The sequence below is a fragment of the Anolis sagrei genome, chromosome X, assembly GCF_037176765.1.
Source record: "Anolis sagrei isolate rAnoSag1 chromosome X, rAnoSag1.mat, whole genome shotgun sequence".
Lineage (NCBI taxonomy): Eukaryota > Metazoa > Chordata > Lepidosauria > Squamata > Dactyloidae > Anolis > Anolis sagrei.
The window spans coordinates 96811297-96823530 of NC_090034.1; positions in this window are offsets into that span (position 1 = coordinate 96811297).

The following is a 12234-nucleotide window of genomic DNA, read 5'->3' on the forward strand; positions in this document are numbered from 1 at the left end:
AAAGTGGCCACAAAGTGGAGTCCACGACATGCGTGTGTGGAGAAGAGCAAACCACAGACCACCTACTACAATGCAACCCTTCCACATGCACAATGGAGGACCTTCCTATAGCAACACCAGAGGCACTCCAAGTGGCCAGCTACTGGTCAAAGGACATTTAATATAATGCCATGGGGTTTTTTTTTTAACTTTGTGCTTTTTAAATATATTATAACTGTACCCTTGGTTCACTCCTGATACGATAAATACCTGATACCAACATTTTCAATCCCATGGAAGTTATTATCAAAGCCATTAGAATGCTTTATAAATACACTCAATATGAAATGCTCAGTCCAATTGAACTATTTCATAGTGTCTTAACTATGGCCATAATTAGTAAGCTGCACAAACTATGGTCATCTGTCAGGGGTCCTTTGATTGTGCTTTTCCTGCATGGCAGAGGATTGGACTAGATGGCCCATGTGGTCTCTTTCAACTTGGTTATTCTATGAATCCACTTCCATGTAAAATTACCTCCAGCATGGCCAATTGTCAAGGTTTATGAGAGTTCTGCTTCAGAAAATCTGGAGAGCACCGGTTTCCTCCTGCTGCTCTAGGATGAAAGTCACCAATGGTCCATCTAACCCAGGCATGGGCAAACCTGGGCCCTCCAGGTGTTTTGGACTTCAACTCCAACAATTTCTAACAGTCTACAGGCAGTTTATATATATATTCTTCATATATATTCTTCAGTAAATTGCTTTGCTATTTTACCTTGGATTGGAGTGTGTGTAAAGTGCAGAGGGTATTCCCAGCTTTGGAGTACAACACTACCTTTGTTATGGGAACAGAGCTTGAATGTCCTAATATTGAGTCAGAGGTGACACTTTTGGAAATAAATTGTGTATGACTGATTCCCATCCATTGCTGTACCTTTCCGGAAACCTGTTTGTAGAACAATGTTGGAGAAGGACAACGTTGGAGGAGGACAATGGCCCCCCTTCCAACTTTCACGGGATCTATTCTTAGGACTTCATCCCATGAGTGTTGGAAATAGCAACCTCTCAAGCCTTTCACTATTTATTTGTTAATGTATATGTTTTCTAAGCTGTATTCGATGTGTACATTGACTTACCAGTTTGACTTATACCTTTGGTGTGGGAGGGGTTAAAGACGTGACTATACTGAGCATGTTCAGACTCAGGACTCCATTTTGTCTGTTGAACACCTCTTTGGAGGTGGATGTGTTTGCTTCCCACCTCATTGGAGGTGGATGTGTGTGTTTAGTCTTCAATGACAACAGGTTGCTGTTTGGACTTCAGCAGAGAAGTATGTTTGGATTTTAATAGATAGAGTATGACTTATAGACTTCAGTGAGTACAGTGGTCCTTTCCTACTTTGCGGTTCGCTTTTCGCAGACTCACTGTTTCGCAGTTTTTCATGATGTAGCACGACCATCAACATTGACTGTTTCTCCCACTAATCGGACAAATTCACTGCCAGGAAGGGCTGGTCTGATAACTTTCAGAAGCACTATGGATTTAAGAGCGTTTGTGTCATGTATCATGTTCTGCAGTTGTTGGTGGTGGTAGGCCTAGCAGTTGGTGATGGAAGGCTTAATGTAAGTCTTAGTTCTAAAGGGTTGAGTAATCTGTAAGTAAGAGTTCATGGGTGAAAGCAAATAAGGGTGGAGGCATGCAAGAGATAGGTTGCAGCTGGGTGTTTCTGGATATAAGGAGCTAGCCTTGGGACTGATATTGGGGAGAAAAGTATTTGTTTTATCTTGGTGGTAGATGCTGCTGGTTTTTCCCCAGGTTTGCGGCTTTTCGGTGTTCTGACCTGCATAATTATAGTTATGAAGTAGCAATAAAAGTAATTTTATGGTTGGGGGTCACCACAATATGCGGAACTGTATTAAGGGGTCGTGGCATTAAGAAGGTTAAGAACCACTGCCATAGGGTATAACTGTATGGGTTTTTTAGAATACAGTGGTGGAGTGCTTTTTCTCTGAGGAGATCTTTGCTCAAAGGCTCTGCTCCAAGCAGCAGGTTGGAGAAAAGCCGTTACGCTACTCTAAAGGAGGCTATGGTTGTTCTGGAACAGCTGTTCCAGGAGCTCCAATTTTAGTTGCTTTGAATTAAATGTTGGTTTGCAATCCCAGGCTTGGGATTGGGCAGCAGGGTGGCTTCCTGTTATAGTTTGCAATCATAGGGCAAGCTACCTGTCTATTATAGTTAGGATCCCTGGTCCCGCCCCTCTCTGGGTTTTTTGGAGGGAAGGGGCCATTTTTCAGTTAGTCTCAGCAAAGGAAGTTAATGCAGAGGATGTATACAGACATCCTTCTGTGCAAAGGCTTCATCCCTTAAGACTTTCCGGGGAAGAACAGTCTTGAGAGCCTCTGAAGATTCCCAAAGGTTCTGGGGAAACAGCCTTACAGCCCTGAGGAATTCCGGAGGGAATAACAGCTCTAACCATCAAAGCAGCTAAGTGATTACAAGCCTCTTGGTAGGTTCGCTCGGCGTTGAGACGTAGTTCAGCCCGGTAGTGAATCCACATCAATAAGGTTTAGGTTCACAGCAGCCTGGGAGGAGCTAGAAAGGGGAATTTTCCTTTAAACAAGGTTTTTTGAAGATAGTGCCTGTTCCCTGTGAACAAGATTGCAAGAGCCAAGAGACTGTTAAGAAAGCTTTACAATTCTTCTTTGTCCATCAATAAAAGACTGTTATACTTAAGCTCAAGCCTCATAAAGACTGTTTAATAAGGGAAATTTCTCTAAAGGCTTCTTTTCGGGAGCCCTGGCTTCCTGCTGGATCTAAGCCATACATCCTCTCTTAGAGGCACTTCATTTCAGGTCCAGCGGCGAAAGAACAATGGTGGAATAGCTGTTTGCTCGAAGTTTATGTTTTATTTTCTCATTTAACTGAAGATGAAGATGAGGCTTTATTTTGTGTTACATACAATGACTACGTAAGTTTCTTGCACTGTTTATTTTTGTATGCAACATTGCAAGTCTGTGTTTCATTTCTGCTAGTAAGAAGTAAAGATTTTTCTGTTCGTTTCTACTCTTGTCTGTGTGTCTTGTGCATGGGACGTGGCTAAGATCTGCTTGCTGCCCAACAAGTTCTGCCAATACGCAAGAGTCTACTATAATTGCTGTCTCCCTCATCAAATGTGTTACTCCTACTGTTTTCATAGCAATCGCCCTCTGCATTCATCTTTATAAAATACAATGGAGACATTCGACAAGAGTTGCCATCACACTATCAAGTAGAGTACCCATCTTTCAAGAGAATTGAGAAGCCTGGCGTTAATAGCTACTTGACTCCAAAAACACTTGCTTCTAGACACTTTAAAATCTGAGTCCCATGGGCAATCCTTGGAAGTACACCTGTCTCAAGAGCAGTACTTGTGAAAAAGATCTTGGAGTCCTCGTGGACAAGTGAAACATGTGATGCGGCAGCAAAAAAGCCAACAGAATTTTGGCCTGCATCAATAGGAGTATAGTGTCTAGATCCAGGGAAGTCATGCTATCCCTCTATTCTTCCTTGGTCAGGCCACACCTGGAATACTGTGTCCAGTTCTGGGCACCGCAATTGAAATGAGATGTTGACACGCTGGAATGTGTCCAGAGGAGGGTGACTAAAATGATCAAGGTCTAACATGCACAGATATCTATAACAACAAACATAAAAAACCTGCAGATTGCTAATCCTAATTTCTATATTACAGTGAATTCTTCATTAGTGGGAACAGTAACTCGACTGATTAATATATAAATGAAAGGTTGCTTGTCAGTCTTCTTATATATATATATAAATGCTCTGTGCATAATGAATACCTTAAAAACAAAAGAACCAATGAACGAAATCACACCAAATTTGGCAACAAAATGTCTCACAACACAAGGAGTGACCATCACTCAAAACATTATGATATTGTCATTTGGGAGTTGTAGTTGTTGGGATTTATAGTTCACTTACAATCAAAGAGCATTCTGAACTCCACCAACGATGGAATAGAACCAAACTTGGTACACAGAACTCTCATGACCAACAGAAAATACTGGATGGGTTGGTGGCATTGACCTTGAGTTTGAGAGTTGTAGTTCACCTACATCCAGAGAGCACTATGGACTCAAACAATGATGGATCTGGACTTGGCACGAGCACTCAATATGCCCAAATATGAACACAGATGGAGTTTGGGGGAAATAGACATTGACATTTGGGATTTGTAGTCACTGTGATTCACAGTTCACCTACAATCAAAGAGCATTCTGAACCCCACCAACGACATAATCAGGGCAAACTTCCCACACTGAACCCCCATGACCAACAGAAAATACTTAAGGCCATCCATTCCAACTCCCTTCACCAGGGCAAGAAAACATAATCAAAGCCCTCCTGACAAAGAGTCATCCAGCCATAGATATAGAGAGATAGATATGATTCACACACACACAGATAGAGTATCATAGATTGGAAAGGGACCCCTAAAGAAGGACAATGATATGTTGCATGTTCCAGAGTGGGCAAAACAGACAATCTCCACATCAACACTGACAAAGAAACAGCAAGAAATACTGTTTACCCACAAGCACAAAGAAATTACATATATTAGAAACCAACATTACTTTATTTTCCAGATCAACAGACTGGGCCACAGCAACGTGTGGCAGGGGACAGCTAGTATACTATAAACACAATGAAACTTAAGCTTCCAAAATGACAATTTCTATATTCCATGAGATTTTTCATTAGTTCATGATGTCATGAACTAATGAAGAATCCCCTGGAATATACAAATTGTCATTTTGGAAGCTAAACTGATCAAGGGATCAATGGAGAACAAGCCCTATGAGGAACGGCTTAAAGAGCTGGGCATGTTTAGTCTTCAAAAGAGAAGGCAGAGAGGAGACATGATGAGGGCCATGGATAAATATGTGAGAGGAAGTCATTGGGAGGAGGGAGCAAGCTTGTTTTCTGCTGCCCTGGAGACTAGGACACGGAACAATGGCTTCAAACTATAAGAAAGGAGATGCTATCTGAACATGAGAAAGAACTTCCTGACTGTGAGAACTGTTCAGCAGTGGAACTCTCTGCCTCGGAGTCTGGTGGAGGCTCCTTTGGAGGCTTTCAAGCAGAGGCTGGATGGCCATCTGTCGGGGTGCTTTGAATGCAGTTTTCCTGCCTCTTGGCAGGGGGTTGGACTGGATGGTCCATGAGGTCTCTTCCAACTCTATGATTCTATGATAAGTAGTCTTATGTCATTTGGTGGCCTCCGTGAGGCTCTGTTTCAACATGTGTAGAAACAGGGGGAAACCTGCATGTGATGAGATATTTAAGCACTGGTTCATTACATTTTTGGTTTGGAACAATGAACCTCATAGGGTTTCATGATCTGGGTTTGATGCACTAAGTCAATGGTTCTCAATTTGTGGTTCTCCAGGTGTTTTGGCCTACAATTCCCAGAAATCCCAGCCAGTTTACCATCTGTTAGGATTTCTGGGAGTTGAAGGCCAAAACATCTGGGGACCCACAGGTTGAGAACCACCGGTCTAAGTCCCACTGCAATGTGGGCACAACTGTAGTTGCCATAGCCGATCCCAGATGTTGGCTTTCAGCCCTTGCTCAGAGCAGATCCTGCTGCCAAAATGGGACAGTGTGCCACAAGGAGACTGCCATCGCCTGCAGCCTGGACAGACCACCAATCTTGATCAGAGTCGTTGGTGATCAAGGTGGCAAGTTAGGACAACATAAAATAAAAAGGAATTACCTGTTTGGATCCTTAGAATCCCAAAGGAGAGTCAGGAGTGTGACATCACAATCTTGTGGCCAATGAGCAAGGAAGCATGGCAGCAAAGGAATCAGATGAAATGGAATGTCCTTAGGTTTTCTCATATTATGTGTAATAATAGCAATAGAAGGGCTTCACCAATTGTCTGTGGGATTGATTTCAGCAAGACACTGAAAGTTTGCAAAACGGAATAAGGTTATGCACAACTCCCATGATTCTGTATCTTTGAGCCATGGGAGCTAAAGTGGTGCATAACAGCATTAATTCTGCAGTGTAGATACACCCATAGACTGGTCCATTTAGAAAACAGTAGGCTAAGGGTGCATCTAGCCCAGGCCTGGGCAAACTTGGACCTCTTGAGTGTTTTGGACTCCAAGTCCCACAATTCCTAACAGCCTCAGGCCCCATCCTTTTCCCCCACAGCCGCTGAGGCTGTTAGGAATTGTGGGAGTCGGAGTCCAAAACACCTGGAGAGCCCAATTTTGCCCATGCCTGGTCTACACTATAGAATTAACACAGTTTGGTACCACTTTAATCTGCCAGGACTCTTTGGCAAAGAAGTCTAAACACCTTGTATAACCAGGACCCTGTCTACACTGCCATATAATCCAGATTATCAACGCAGATCACCCACATTATCTGCTTTGAACTGGATTGTATGTGTTCTGGTACAGCTGTACCAGGAGCTCCAGTTTTGTTTGCTTTGCATTGAATGTTTGTTTGCAGTCCTAAGTTTCCTAAGACTCTGCAGATAGGTGGCTTCTTTTGGCTGCAGTCATAGGGCAAGCCACCTGCCCATCATCGTTGAGTTTGGTCCCGCCCCTTGCTCAGGGAAATTGGGAAGGGAAGGGAGCCATTTTTAAGTTAGTCTCTGCAAGAATAGCTAATGTACAGGATGTGTTCAGGTCTCCTGTGCAAAAGCTTCAACCCTTAAGACTTCCCAGGGGAGAATAGTCTTAAGAGCATCTAAAGATTCCCAAAGGTTCCAGGGAAACAGCCTTACAGCCCTGGGGAATTTCAGAGGGAATAACAGCTTTAAACATCAAGAACTCCAGCTAAGTGACTACAGGCCTACTGGTAGGTCCACTCGGTTTTGAGATGCAGTTCAGCCCGGTAGTGGATCCACATCAGTTAGGTTTAGGTTCACAGTTAGCCTGGGAGAATTTTGGAAACGGATTTTCCTTTAAAGTAAAGCAAAGAAACAGTTAGAAGCCACCAGTTGCTTAAAGCCTGGAAGCATTTGTTTAACCTTTGAAGACAAAGAAGTTTCTGTTTTATTGTTCATCAATAAAGACTTTGTTGATTTCTCAAACCCTCTAAAGACTGTTTATGGAGGAAAGTTCTCTAAGAGCTTCTTTTCGGGCCCCCTGGCTTCCCGCTGGGCTCAAGTTGCACATCCTGTTTTAAAAGCATTTCATTTTAAGCCCAGCGGCGACAGAACAATATGAGTCGACACTGCCATGTAATCCAGTTCAAAGCAGATAATCTGGATTTCATATGGCAGTGTGGAAGGGGTTTCCCATGACTCTATAGCATTGAGCCATGGGATTTAAAGCGGTATCAAACTGCATTAATTTTACATTGTAGATTCAATGAAATGCTTTGCCAATGGCCTCAGAAAAACATTATGAAGGCAAGCAAGAATGTTTTGCAAATGACCTTGAAGTTGAACATGACCCCCCCCCCCCAAATAAAAGATAGTAAGTTATAGATTTGGTAAGGACAAGGACACGAGACTTGATACTAAGGGTTAAGCCTTGGTCAATTTGCCAAGACATTAACAACAACAAGGACCCTTCCCATGTTAGATAGTGTGTACATTTAATCAAGGTTTTATGCCCTATGTTTCATATACAGCAGAAGGTGGCACATTTATTACAGAGAAACCATATCCTTTTACACTTATGTGCTCTCTTGAACTTCTATGGGACTATGGTGGGAGGGATAAGTGGGTATGATTTCTATAACATGATTTCTATATTTCTCCCTGTGTATCTGACCTTTTCCTGACCCCTTTTTGCCCCATTCTTCTTTTGGAAAAAATGTATAAAAATATAAGGAAGCCACCCTGACCCTGGAAGGGAAGGAATTTACAGCTGAAAGAACCCTTATCAAAAGACACTCTTTGCATGGACTATAATAAAGGATCGTGACCTCTGGCATCGGAGGTTTTGGCCACCAGAGGAAACGGCCGCTTGGCAATTTTGATTATATCTCAACTAGGACAAAGGAAGGCCTTCGGAAAGCTGTTTCACGTCCTGATCTGTCACCCATTCAATCTCCCTCACTAAGACATCCACCTAAGTTCCCCCCATTGTCCCCATGTCACAGCCTGGAAGAAAATCCGGATTATGGCGGTATCACCTGATATCAATGTTTATTGCAGCCACTCAGTACAATAGAAAGGCTAGCTCATAGGCCTTTAGGACTTGCCGGCCCCTTGGACATTTTCTGAATTTCCATAATCCACTCAAGAATGCATTGTATTCCCTTGTCCCGCCTCCCTCTGTCCTGATTTGCTGAAGCGCCAAGGCGGCCAAAGCCCTGTGATTGGCCCAGGTGCACAGCAGAAGCCTTGTGATTGGCCCAAGCGCTCGAGAGGTGGCTGAGCCTCCTCCCAGCTGTTGAAGCGCCATCCAATCACCTTCAAGCAAGGCGGAGGGCGGGGAGCGGGAGATTCAAACCAGACAACTCTGTTTTTCTATCAAAATGGCTTTTATTTGTACTCACGCATGCTTAGCTTGGTGAAATATTACTGCTCTGCATCCTTTTCAGCCGAACCGCAATAAAATCATCTCGTTGGAGCTTCCTTCAACCTTGGTGAGATTATTTTTGGGAACCTAGGGAAAAAATCATTTTAAATTGGGCTTCTCTTTGCACACCATTGTAGCGAGCCCATCTTTGGTGGGTCCGCAGGTCTCTCCTTCGGGGCCAGACCCTTTTAAATTCCACCTTGATTTCAACCTTAGAATAACGTTACCAAAGCAAGCAAAAACATTGTTTTTTGAGGTTTGCACCTCCTTCCCAAACTTTCTGGGCACTTTTAGAGAATTTCCCAATGTGAAGCAAAAGGATCCTGGTGCTTGACATTTTCATCCGGAGTTACTTAAACTCTCCTTGAATTTGCCTCCTTGACACAAATCGGGTTATTCTGGTCCCCTATGCGGGCGGTGCATTCCTCTTAATTGCATTGTGTCGCCACATTGGGTATGTTTCCATAGGTTTATAGTGTCTAAGCAGGAATTAATGATGTAAGAGATTTACATTATTAATGTATTGTTACATAATCCATGTTTGTGGCTTTCATATTAATCTCGGGTTATTTCATTAAGCTGTTGCTCTCTGTGTCTCTTCAGCAATAAAATCCCACATAATCCTGGCCCGGCCCCCGAAATTGACCCCAAAGGTCAGATTTATTTGTAGTCTCCAGAGGCTATGTAGTCAGTATTGAAATCTCCTTACACAATCTTCTGTCTTCAATGATCTTTTCTCTATATATATTTTTTAAAAGTCATTGAATGTATGTATGTATATTTGTTTGTACCACAAAGGCTCTTCCATGGATTGATGGATCTGGACCAAATGTGGTACACAGACTCTTCATAGTCCAGTTTAAAATAATTGAAGGGTTTGAACTTTTTTGTGTGTGTCAGGAGCAACTTGAGAAACTGCAAGTCGCTTCTGATGTGAGAGAATTGGCTGTCTGCAAGAACGTTGCCCAAAGGCTCCTCTGTGTATTGATGGATCTGGACCAAACATGGTACACAGACCCTTCATAGTCCAATTTAAAATAATTGAAGGGTTAGAACTTTTGTTATTGTTGTTGTTGTCAGGAGCAACTTGAGAAACTGCAAGTCTCTTCTGGTGTGAGAGAATTGGCTGTCTGCAAGGATGTTGCCCAAAGGCTCCTCCGTGGATTAATGGATCTGGACCAAATGTGGTACAAAGACCCTTCATCATCTAATTTAAAATAATTGAAGGGTTTGAACTTTTTTGTTGTTGTTGTCAGGAGCAACTTGAGAAACTGCAAGTTGATTCTGATGTGATAGAATTGGCCGTCTGTAAGGACGTTGCCCAAACGCTCTTCCGTGGATTGACAGATCTGGACCAAACATGGTACACAGACTCTTCATAGTCCAATTTAAAATAATCGAAGGGTTCGAACTTTTTTGTTGTTGTTGTCAGGAGCAACTTGAATAAACTGCAAGTCGCTTCTGGTGTGAGAGAATTGGCCATCTGCAAGGACGTTGCCCAAAGGCTCTTCCGTGGATTGACGGATCTGGACCCAACGTGGTACACAGACCCTCATCATCGGTTTTTCTTTCTTTTTTCTTTTTTTGGTATTAGTAGCAATTTGAAAAACTGCAAGTCGCTTCAGGTGTGAGAGAATTGGCCATCTGCAAGGATGTTGCCCAGGGGACACCCAGATGTTTTGATGTTTTACCGTCCTTGTGGACTGTTTCTCTCATGTCCCCGCATGGGGTGCTGGAGCTGACAGAGGGAGCTCATCCGGGCTCTCCCCAGATTCGAACCTCTGACCTGTTGGTCTTCAGTCTTGCCAGCACAAGTGTTTAAGCCACACCTGGGTGTTAACGAAGAAACACACTTCTTTCAGTCCCAGAGCATAGGGAAAGGAAAGGAACAAAGCGGATTGGCTGTTGCTAGGTGAAGTGGCCTTCTGTCACAAGATGGGAGAGGGGGGAGTGAAGCAGACGGTCTGCTGCTAGATGATGTATGTATGGAGGGAATGGAAGAGAGAAAGAAAGGAAGGAAGGAAGGAAGGAAGGAAGGAAGGAAGGAAGGAAGGAAGGAGAAAAAGGGAAAGGAAGAGAGGGGGAAAGAAAGATGAAGGAGGAAGGGAAGGAACAGGAGCGGACGGGAGGGGAGAGGAAAGAAGGAAGGAAAGAAGGAAAGAAGTAAGAAAAAGGAAAGAGGAAAAGTATGGGGATGGGAATAAAGGGAGAGAAAGACAGAAGGGAATGTAAAGAAGGGAGATGGAAGAGGGGTAAGAAAGATAAGGGGGGAAGAAAAGAGAAAGGGAAAGGACAGGAAAGCAAAAGAAAGGAAAGGGAAAAGATGAGGGGAAGGGAGAGGAGGGAAAGAGAAAGAAAGAAAGAAAGAAAGAAAGAAAGATAATTGAGGAAAGCAGGGATGAAGGAATGGACGGAAGGAAAGGAAGAAGAGAAAGGAGGGAAAAAGGGAAAAGAGAGTGATGGAAAGAAAGGGAGAAAGAAGGGAGGAGGAAGAAAGAAAAGTAAGGAGGGAAGGAAGGTGAAATGAAAAGGATCAGAAAGATGTAGGTGTTAATGTTTCAATTGGCCACCTTGATTAGCATTTAATGACCTAGCAGTTTTCAAGGTCTGGCTTCTTACTGCCAGGGGAATCCTTTGTTGAGAGGTGATTAGCTGTCCCTGATTGCTTTTGTCTGTAGTTTCCCTGTTTTTTGAATGTTGTTCTTTGTTTACTGTCCTGATTTTAAAGTTTTGTAATACCGGTAGCCAGATTTTGTTCATTTTCATGACAGTAAATAAATAACAACATTCAAAAACAGAGGAACTCAGGACAAGAAAGAATCAGGGACAGCTAATCACCTCTCAACAAAAGAGGTAAGAAGGCACACATTGAAAACTGCAATGACATTAAATGCTAATCAAAGTGGCCAATTGCAACATTCACACCTACCTCCAACAGACAAGAGTTCTTTCTCCCACCCTGGACATTATTCCACAGATATATAAACCCCATTTTCCTAGTTTCCATCAGACCTCACAACTTCTGAGGATGCCTGCCATAGATGCAGGCAAAACATCAGGAGATAATGCTTCTGGAGCATGGTAATACAGTCCGAAATACTAACAGCAACCGGCCATGATTCTGGTCATGATTCCGGCCATGAAAATATATTTATTATTTATTTATTTACAGTATTTATATTCCGTCCTTCTCACCCCGAGGGGACTCAGGGCGGATTATAATGCACATATACATGGCAAACATTCAATGCCATTAGACACACAACATATATAGACGGACACAGAGTTAATTTAACATTCCAGCTTTCCGGCTTCATGAGAGTATGCTCAGTTCCGGCCACAGGGGGAGCTTCAGCTTCACCGTCCACTTGTGACACCGGGTCCTTGATGGAGTACTTCCTCATTCTTACGCATGTTGCTGGAAGGTTTTATGGTGCCGTAAATTAGTTAAATTAGCCTCCCTTCATAAAGCGGTACCTAAATTTCCTACTTGACAGATGCAACTATATTTCGGGCTGCATAGGTCAACAGCAAGCTAGACTATTAATGGTCAGGAGCTCACTCCAACCCGGGATGGCTTCGAACTCATGATCGCTCAATCAGTGGTGATTTAATGCTGCTGGCTACTAACTAGCTGTGCCACAGCTCGGTCCACCTCCGACAATACAAGAAGCAACGTTGTCAGATGAGTCTTGGAATATAA